The sequence below is a fragment of the Empidonax traillii genome, unplaced genomic scaffold (assembly GCF_003031625.1).
Source record: "Empidonax traillii isolate 1590-97213 ecotype Southwest subspecies unplaced genomic scaffold, ASM303162v1 scaffold46:size3806547, whole genome shotgun sequence".
NCBI lineage: Eukaryota > Metazoa > Chordata > Aves > Passeriformes > Tyrannidae > Empidonax > Empidonax traillii.
The window spans coordinates 1,102,554-1,112,591 of NW_020955239.1; the positions used below are offsets into that span (position 1 = coordinate 1,102,554).

At 42.7% G+C, this 10,038-nt stretch overlaps 1 long non-coding RNA gene across 1 annotated transcript; it reads right to left on the minus strand.

The window, feature by feature from the left end:
• Positions 1-2,956: 2,956 nt before the first annotated feature.
• LOC114055122 lies at positions 2,957-8,435 on the minus strand. Its single transcript, XR_003570655.1, has 3 exons — positions 8,361-8,435; positions 3,680-3,855; positions 2,957-3,061 (listed from the first exon to the last, which is right to left on the minus strand). It is a non-coding gene; the product is annotated as an uncharacterized LOC114055122 (long non-coding RNA).
• Positions 8,436-10,038: the final 1,603 nt, after the last annotated feature.

Genomic DNA, 10,038 nt, shown 5'->3' on the forward strand with positions numbered 1-10,038 from the left:
TCAAAGAAGAAAAACAAATTATGGGATAATAAGGGTTAACAATGCTTTCTTGGTGACTTTAAAAATAATGTGCATTTTGCCCCGTGCAATATTTCAGTGGGCATCAGGAACAAGAACCCTCCAAGATTTCCTGAGTTTTTGTTCAATCTGTAGCCTTGCTTTGAGCCACAAAGGTGGGCAAATTCGGTTATTATTACTGAGCATCCCTGAAGTATACAGGCTCCCTTGAAACTCAAACTCACAGAGAAATTTAGAGATGCAAAACTTTGCAAAACACGTGCAAAATGCCTGCTTTTCCTTTTCACTTGAGCTTAGGACTGGTTTTGACTCTCAAATACAGTGCCATATACAACACTGTGTTGCCCCATTCCTTTCCAATATTCTGTCTCTACTTCTTCTATAGCCTTGGGGAAGATGCCGATTATCTGTATGTCTTTGGTTTCCTAAAATGTAAATTAAACTAATGGTTACCCACACTGTGATGAGGTCCTGACTCTTCATCCATTAATGTTTTCAAAATGCTTTGGGATTCTGCATAGAATGACATTGTGCTTGTTTATATGCAGGTGAAAGAGCATGTTTTAGCTAAGATGGGAAGTGTAGGTGGAATAAGATCAGATGCAGATGAAATGACTCAGGCCTTTAGAACTGAAAAGTCATTTGTGTACCTGAGGACCTAATGTCAACCGATGAATGCTTTGCCACGGTCCTTATAAAAACCATCTCTCTGACAAACAAGATTTATTGACCCACTCCCAATAGGCTGGAGCACTCAGAAGCCCATGATGCCATCAAGGCATCAGTGTGTCACAGGCAGGTGGCTGGATTTCATGAGTCTGTGCTGAGTTACAGGCATGTTGTCCATCACAGCATTTGAATCCTGCACACCAAAGAGCAGATGTAAGCAATGCAGGGATCTAACACAGAACAGCTTGGGTGACTTCAGAGTGACTGTGTGCATCTGATGGGAAATGGTAGTATCAGGGCAGAGCAGGTGTGAGTCATCTCCCAGGAGAGGCAGGCAGAGAAAAGGAGATGGGGAGGGGAGGAGGAAAGCAAGAAACAGATTAGCTCATACAGATATATTCCCTCTGCCTGGCTTCCCCTCCCTTTGTGCATCCCCCTCTCCCTCCACAACACACATACATAAACACGGAGACTTCACTGTTACTGCTCGATTCCAAAGGCCTTTCAGACAGATCATTTGCTGCTTTGTTTTCTTTCCTTGCCCATTTCTGCCCCAAATTCAAGATCATTTAATATGTGGGTAGATAAAACTTGAGCAGTTCTTCAATAAACATTTACTTTCTGCTGTGCATTAGTCCAGTTCAATAATTCCTCTGTCAGGGACTCAAATAAAAGTGGGATGAGGATCTAGACAGCATTGGCTGCGGAATGATTGCTGTATTTCTTGTAGGATCAGCTTTCACCACATCCCCAGTGTGTGCCAAGAGCCTTGCTCTAATGACTTAAATATGCAAGGCCATGATCAGAGCAGGAGGTCTTTCAAGTTTGTTAGCTGGATAAGGCAGATGAGCAGTACAGGAGGTGAATGAGTAGCAGAGAGAATCTATGTGTTATCAACACAGGGGAAAGGACACCCCAGTGCAAACAACTCGTGTTGCAAATGTTCCTTGTCACCATTAAGCCTTCAAAGAGCTAGGTGTGCTCTCTCTGACAGGCAATGAAACACACAGATTCCAAATGAAAGCACTGCCCTACTCGCCAGCTCTACAAGTTGTTCTGAGGCTGTAGCACCAGTATTTAGGACAATGGAGGAAATAATCTCTCCAGAAAAGGAATGGTACTCAAAATGTTTGTTAGATTAAAAGCTTAAACAGCAGAAGAGTTCTTGGGAGGAATAGATTAATAACAAACAAGACAGCCACAGATCCCCATGGATTCCTTGCTCTACCAAATGACCTCACCCCTGTGCACGGTGCCAAATTCTGCCAGATTGTTACCAAATACAGAATAAGTGGTTTTAAACTGCATTTAGAGATGATGACTGTGCACCTACAGGAACAATGGAGAAAAGAAGTAGGGTGACTCTTTCTTATTCAAGTCCCAAAGGGCCGGGGAAGGGAGATGAGTTTTTCTTTTAATTATGAGGAGACACGCAAGGTGTTCTGGTAAAGACAGTAATGGAAAAGTGCCTAGCAGTAAAGAAAGGGGCACTACAGAGTAAGCAGTAGCACAGAGTATGAACAAATATACAGAAGAGATCCAACTCTAAGCACATGGGAAAGCCATGGTCAGGGAAGATGCTTGTGTTAACGTATATATCGATAACAAGTCCCAAAGGCTTTTCTCCTGCTGTATCTTGACAACATTTTTCTCACCTGTAACAAAAGTAGAAGATTTTATATTTAAGTGTGGGTTTATGTGTATGTATGGCAGGGAGTCAAATGAAAAAGCCTGGGGAAATTTGACCATTCTCCGCTGAGAGAACCCTCTTTTTCTGCAAGCATTGAATGCACTCCTTTCACACCATCTGAAATTATGGGTTGAAGTAATTAAGACAAAAATAAAGAGAATCAAATCACTGAGAAAGTCCCATAATGCCAAAGGTTTAGTGTTCCATAACAGACCGGGATGACTCATCTGCAAAGCACTCTGAAATCCTCCTGCATGTTGACACAACTCCATTGTCCTGCTGTTCAGTGTCTGTATTCCAGTTGTCACAGAAAATGAAAGGACAATACTCATTGTTATGTTGCAGCTGTATATTGTGACTGATTCATAGTTTCCCTTTTGGGGAGGAACACAAGCTGGTCTTGCAGGTCCTCAGACATTTGTGACACACATGTGCAATTCTTACATATCTGAAGATGGTGAATATTAGACCCCACTTGCTGCTAATAAACCATCGTAAGTGAATAGCTGATATAAGCTGTATAGAAGTGATATGAATGTTTCAAGGTGTAAGCGAGGTGAGGTTTTTAGGCTGGGAAGTCTCTTTTATTAGATGAACCAACATGTTTAGGGGGGAAAAAACCCACAACAGAAAGGCCTTTGGGAATCCGAGACCTTCTCCAGGCTGAATGCTTTCCAGCAGAACCTGAAAAAACAGTGTTGTCGTTAAATGAAAATTCTGTTTTCATAACAAGTTTGAATTTGTTGTATCAAAAAAAAACCAAAAAACAAAAAACAAACAAAAAAAAACCTTGTATGGTTTTTCATTTCACTGAAGCCCCAATATTTCAAAACAAACATGACACCTGTCTGTCTGTCTTTCAACTGATATTTTTTGTGGAGAAAGCAATCCTTTCTAAATGAACTCCAGTCTGGCATAACATTGGAGAGCATGCACCCTCTCTCTCGTTTACATAAATATGTCTTTTATTAACTGTCAGTACAGGAACAATTTATCATGTAAGACATAAGCAGCTGATAAGTAAACAAACTGGATCCTTCCCTGGCATAACTCAGCAGGCCCACGTGAGTTCAATGGGTCAGCATCAGTTTACATCATCTTGAAGTCTAACCCAGAGACGTGTGTAGGAACACAGCCCAAATCCTAACCAATTCTCCATTTCATTTTCCCCAGTTTTAGGTGACAGACAGCAGAAAGTAAGGGAGAGTGAGCCCATACACAGAGGTAATGTGTGTGAGGCTATGCATGTAGACAATCTCTTTTATTAAGCCACTAGTAAACATGGATACGAATAAAAGGCACCTGGGTTGAAAGACAGACAACCGTAGACACTGCTCCTCTGACTTCCTTTCTTATTGTTCGTCTCTGTTTGCTCGGGTGGCAGCCACATGGTTGCCTTTCAATAATTCAGGATCCATTTTGCACGCATGGCCGGTCCTGCTTGTCGCATTTTTTCACCTGATCACAGGTCCAGCTCTCTGTAAATGAAGCAAGGCTTGTAAGGAGCTGCAATATCTTTTATTAGACTGGCTAATACTGAAGGAGGGGGAAGGGAGGATAGCAGGAAGAGTTTGTGTGCCTGAAAGCTTTACCATTTTCTTAATTGTATCAACAACTCCAACAATAATATTACTTTCCCCAACGGCTCATTTTGTTAATTTCCTTATATCATCGTGGCTGTCTTTTCTGCAATTTCAGTGATGCTATGTTCAATTTGTGTGGACCAGGAGCTGCATTCCTACTAAGTGCACACCTCCACTGACACCTATGTGCCGTTTTAATTACCTCTCATGGATACCACAGTTGATACAGGAACAAACAAGGTTTATTAACGTGTGATTAAAGAGTATTTAAATAACTGCCTGTCACTTCACAATTTGAACCACTGATTTGACCACTTATACATGAAGATGTTAGCAGTAGAACTGCTAAAAAGTACATATCAGTAATAAAAATGAAATGAACAGTAAAATAACTGAGTCTGAGTCTCAAGCACGTTTTCCTAGTGTAATATGGAATACACCACTAATGGCCACTGTTCTTTGCAGACTGACGTAGAAGAGCTTGCATTAGAAAGCTCAGTGGGTGCATCACTTTTAATCCACTCATAAACATTTTTACTTAAGAAATATCCTTTTCTTCCTCGTATGCCACTCTTTAGATTAGAGTTTTAATGAATTCACCATCAGGAACATCAAGGTATTATCTTTGCAAACGTGGCTGTAGAATTATCCTGGTATGGAATTAATGCATATAGAATCTTCTGAAGAGTGATACGAAGTGCAGTGTCACACATTCATATAGTACAAGCTACTACAGATCTTTTGGGCACTATGATCCCCTTTGGGGGCTATAGACTGCTGTGTAGAAGGGATAGAAAAGAGCCAAACAAAAATTAAGGATGTTGTAAATATCAGTCACCTGTGTTTAACAAGGCAAAGGTGTCTTTCTTATGTCTGTCACCTCCATCTTTTCTTCCCCTTTTCTATCTTCTGACCTGGTCTAAGTGGCATACAGAAAGGAGTATTCCTTCCCTCTCCTCTGAGCACCTCTTTTTCAGTCCTAAGCACTCCCAAAACAAGAGACTGTCCCCACAGAGATCAGTCCTGAGAGTTTAAGCTAACCGTGTATTTCAAAATAACAAGGTTTGAGTTCATTGCACTTGCCATTAGGGCACATTTGCTTTGTGTTTCCAGGCTTTTATCTGCAACCATGAAGGACAGATGTTTTATCAATTTTTTTAAATGTTTATAAAGAAAGCTGAGGATCTCCTTTAATATCTCAGTAGTTTAAGCAGTATGAGGCAGCAGAGACAACTCTGATTTCTGGGGTCTTGACTCCCACTTCTTGCTTTACTTGTTACACTGATGTTCAGCAGAAGTTAAGATGCCAGTAACAATTTATGTGTCTCTCCCATTAGCAGCTTTGACAAATCTCTTGGATTGTCCTTTAGGTTTGTTAAGGTTTATTGTTTTGTTCCAATCCCATCTCTTATTATGTATGAATATTTATACATATATTTAATCTGTTTTGTTCTCCTGTCTTGCCTTGGGTTATATTTTTTTTTTACTTGGTGCTTTCCATTTTGATTGAGGTGGTGACTAGATGGGCCTCATCTTCCTCTTGGTTCAAAGAACAATTCATTATTTGCTCATGTCTGGGGAATGAATGCCTCTGTATGATATGTTGGGAGACAGGGATAAACATCCCTTCTGGCTGATTGATAGTCTTATTAAAGATTGCAGTAGGTGAAATAATCCCCTGTAGCTTCATAGGGGTAAGATCCCTTTCACTTTTCCCCTTAGACTGGCTTTAGGGCATGCTTGGGACTTGGCTTATGCTCTGTCCAATCTTAGAGCATTACTTAATTAGGCTTTATTGAAAGCTGTTAGCATTGATCAATGGTGGCACACACTTTTTTAACTGAGGATGATGACCACAGTGTTTACCTACTAAAAACTTGCAAATGAAATTTGAGTTTACATATTGATTAAGTTTATTATAAAATTACAGCAAAAATAACAACAAATTATCAAAGATTTTGAGCTCTTAGTTGTCATCTGCAATATGCAGGAGGAGGAAGAAACAGCAGTGGTAGCTTGATTCCCCATTTATGTACTCCTTGCTTGAGTTTTCCACTTTGCTTCCATATTGATCTTCTCTTAAGGGGCTTCTTTGCACATTTTCCCATCCTGTGGTCCATCACTGGTTGCACCCTTGACACTGTCAATGCATTCAGCCTTGTCCTCTTCCTCCCACTACCCTCTTACCTTCTCCCACTCTACCCTGTCTGCAGGAGACAACCTTCTGGACTCTGTCCCTCTCATTCCATAAATCCTTTCTTGGTCATTTTTTCCAGGCAACTCTCAGGAACATTTATCATCCAGTCCCCTCATTCACTGAATGTCCTTTCTAAATTAATAATTAGAGAACAAACAAAATGTGTACATAGCCTGCAATGTGTTTAGCTATTGTCGCTTTCTGATCCAAAGCATGTGAAAATCAGTGTGGACCCCTCCCTTGATGCTACATTCCTTATCCTTCCTATAAAATGAATTTTTTTTTTCTTGTAATGCGCTGCTGCAATCCATATAATAAATTAGATTATAATCCCCTCATGGGCAAGGACCTGTCTTTTTGATATGCCTGTGCATTGTTGATCTCATAGTACATACGCATCTTTGCACATTCTCACCTCCTGCCTATATCCAGCGCACCAGGATATCAGAATGAAATGAGAATGAAAGTGGACAATATTTTTCTAATTATTAGCATGCAGATAAGCCCCTTTAATTAAGGAAATTATATACCCTGTAAAAAAGAAAGCTTCCCTGTCAGACTGCAGTCTTGTAATGGCTTTGTGTTTGTGCAATTAGGACCAAACCTTGAAGCCACCGAAGCCAACAGTGGCCCTTAATGGGATTAATTCTTCATTTGTGGGGTGATGGGCTAGATGATCTAAGAGGCCTTTTGCGTCTTGCGCTTCTCCAATCTCTCTCAGGGTAAATGACACATAATGGAGAAGACAGCTGTTTTTGAATAAACTGCATTAAGTGTCCACATGTATTTCCTAATGCAGGTTAAAAAACCCCCACCCCTGTCTCTCTGCTGGCGTGCGTGCCCCCCTTACAGAGCAGGTCTCTCCTGTGCTGCAGACAGTGCATGAGCTCGTCAATACCCTGCAGGTTTCTCGGGGGTGTGTATCTCTGTATTTCCCGACATCCTCTGGGAAAACTCCGCAGCTAACGCTAATCAAATTGAACCACTGTCAAGACTTCCTGCGAAGCTTCGAGGAAACATTTCTGAATATTAGAGGTACAGGAGAGGAGAGTTAAGGTTGGGGGAGGGAGGCAGGACAGTTTTAGAGCTTAAGTGGATTACATAGCTCCATAACCCAGTTATGGGTCCGTGGACTCGAGTGAGCTGTTTTTTCCCCTCCTCTGGCTGTCTGCCTGTCAGATAGTTCCCCTGACAGGCAGGCTTTATTAACCTCCCCCAGCTGGCTCTCTCAGCATTTCTTATTTTCCAGTGCTTGCATCCCCTAGCAGCACATCTCAGCCCTTCTCATATCTCTAAGCTCCCTGGGGTCCTTCCTTTAGCTGCACCAGCTGTCGGCACCCGTTGAAGTCTCCTTACAAACCCACTCTACCCACATTTACCAAACCCAGTGACTGCTCTCTGATCTCTGTCCATGCAAACCCCACATAGCCAGCAAAGGCTGCAAGGTTTAGCTCAGACCATGGGACCTACCTTTCAAAGGTAAACTGATTTGCTTCTATTTTAAATAGCTGAGGGCTAGCTTAAAAACAGATGAGCACTTGAGCACCAATGTTGGCTGGTATGAATGAGTAGCAAGTGCCTAGCACATCTGGGTGTGCTAATATTTCCACAATTTGCAAAACAATTGTGTGATCATGAGTTAACTGTGAGCCTGGTTGTTGAGCCTGAGCCCTGATATGTCCCCTCTAGACTGAGGTGTGAGCCTGACATCTGCTGGGGACAGCACCCTGCTACAGAAAATGGCAGGCCATCCTTCCTCAGGGATGCTCTGCCAGGAGGGGTGGTGGCAGGGAGGTTGCTGCCTGAGGCACTCTGAATGGGATACATCCAGCCTGGAGGAGGCAACACAGACCAAGGACAGAGTGACCCAACTGCAGCCTGATATGAGGTAAGGGCTGAAAACCCAATTTACACTGGAGGGCTTCAGTCCCCCAGGAATGAGACAGAACTAAGACAGCAGCCAACGAGTGTATACCCAGGGTTTACAACGTCTGCATGGGTGTCCATGGCCACACGAGAGACAGAGCTCTGTGTCTGCACTGACACCAAGCTGAAATCTGCTTTCCCTCTTTCCTTTTGAAGTATCCACCACTGTGACTATGATGTTTTTCCTTTGCTGACATACCTGGTGGCTTGCCTGACTCTTATTCAGCCCTCTGGGTTTGATAGCCAGAAATTCTGCACAACAGACTCACAAAGTCACTGCTTGGTGTCCACCATCCATGTGTCTCTGTGTCTCCTTTCTGTCCACAGCCACAGCCTCCTTCCCTTCCCTGCCACTATGATGTATCTGTATGGGACTTTTGTCCAGTCTTACAGGAAAGGATGGAATCCAGGGCTGACTGTAAGAAAGTCAAGTATGAGTGGCTCAAGGACATAATGAGTGATAGAGTAGAAGTAAGTGTCCCTTGGTCTGATTAAATACTGATGTGTTGCCTTAAAACTGTTCTGTGGTATTGGCTCGGGCTTGAGTGCCATAAAGGAGGGTGATGCATCCCTGGGCATCGCTTTGTCAGTGAGGGCATCAGGTCTTCTGCTCTGACTAGATGCAGATAACCAGCCACAGTCTGGCACGTGGGTCCTTGCCTCTTCCCAGCCCCAGGCAGGGCCCAGTGTCCCCCCATGGTACTGCACAGGTTGCCACTTTGCCTCTTGACTAAGATCACTGCCCTTCAGTAGTGATTTGGGAGCAAGAGATCCTGCACATGCTGCTGCTGGTGCTCAGCAAATCCCTGTGGTTGCTGTGGCTGGCAGGCCCCTGCCCAAAAGCAACAGTATTCTCATTAATCATCCTTTGAATACAGACAGAGGTGCAGGCACAGCACAGCCTCCACCCTACAATGCTGAGGGTTTGCAAAGGAGGACACAGCCAAGGGTGAAGGATCCCCAGGCTGGTGCCAGAGAACTGAAGGCTCTGCTGGGCACGATGCAACAACCCCTGGACATGTTGGTGTATGGGTCCCTAAAATCTGAGGGCTGTAGCGTTTGGTCAGGTTGGACGGGGCTCTGAACAAACTGGTCTAGTGGAAGGTGCCCCTGCCCATGGCAGGGAGATTGGAAATAGGTAATCTTTAAGGTCCTTTCCAACCCAAACTATTCTATGGTTCTATGATAAGGAGCTGTGCTGCTTTTGGATCTGCGTACAGCTCACCCAGTACCAGTATAGGCACTCTAGGTCATGATCCAGTGGATATATTAAAAAGAGGGATACCAGGCAGTGTGCAGACAATATGTTAGCTTGGAGATTTGTTGATAGCAGGACTATCAGCAGCACCTTTGGGCTCTCTGCCAACACCTAAATAATTGGAAGTGTTACTTTCTCCTAAAAGTAAGCCTGGCCTTTGTGCTGTTTAGTCATAGCATTGTATTTTTTCCTGACAGACATGAGCATATAAAACATATATTTTAAGATCTTTAGGAGAAAAAAGAAGTTGGCAGTTCTCATGGCTTTATCAGGGTTCTTATGACAGTGTATGTTGGTTTTTTTCCATAAAGATTCATATTCTAGAGGAATATGACTAGTTGAGGACCTCAGAGGTTTCATTAGTATTTTTAGATTGAGTTTTTAGAGCTTTAGATATGGAGGAACACTAAGAACTTGATGCCAGTTTAACCTAATGATTCAGAAACCACAAAGCAAATAATAATAAGCTAACACATCTATTTTTAAACTCATGATTTAAGCCACTGTCATGATTTTGATAGGGCCTGACATGATTTTCCAGCATCGGGACTGGTAATAAAGCTTTTGTCTACCAATTTGAATGGAAAATCCTTTGAAAATCCTCCAGCTTGCTTGCCTTAGTCAATACTTAACAAGGACTCAGCCACAGCAGCGAAAAATATCCACCAGTCAGGACTTTTTTTTTGACTCTCTCTTC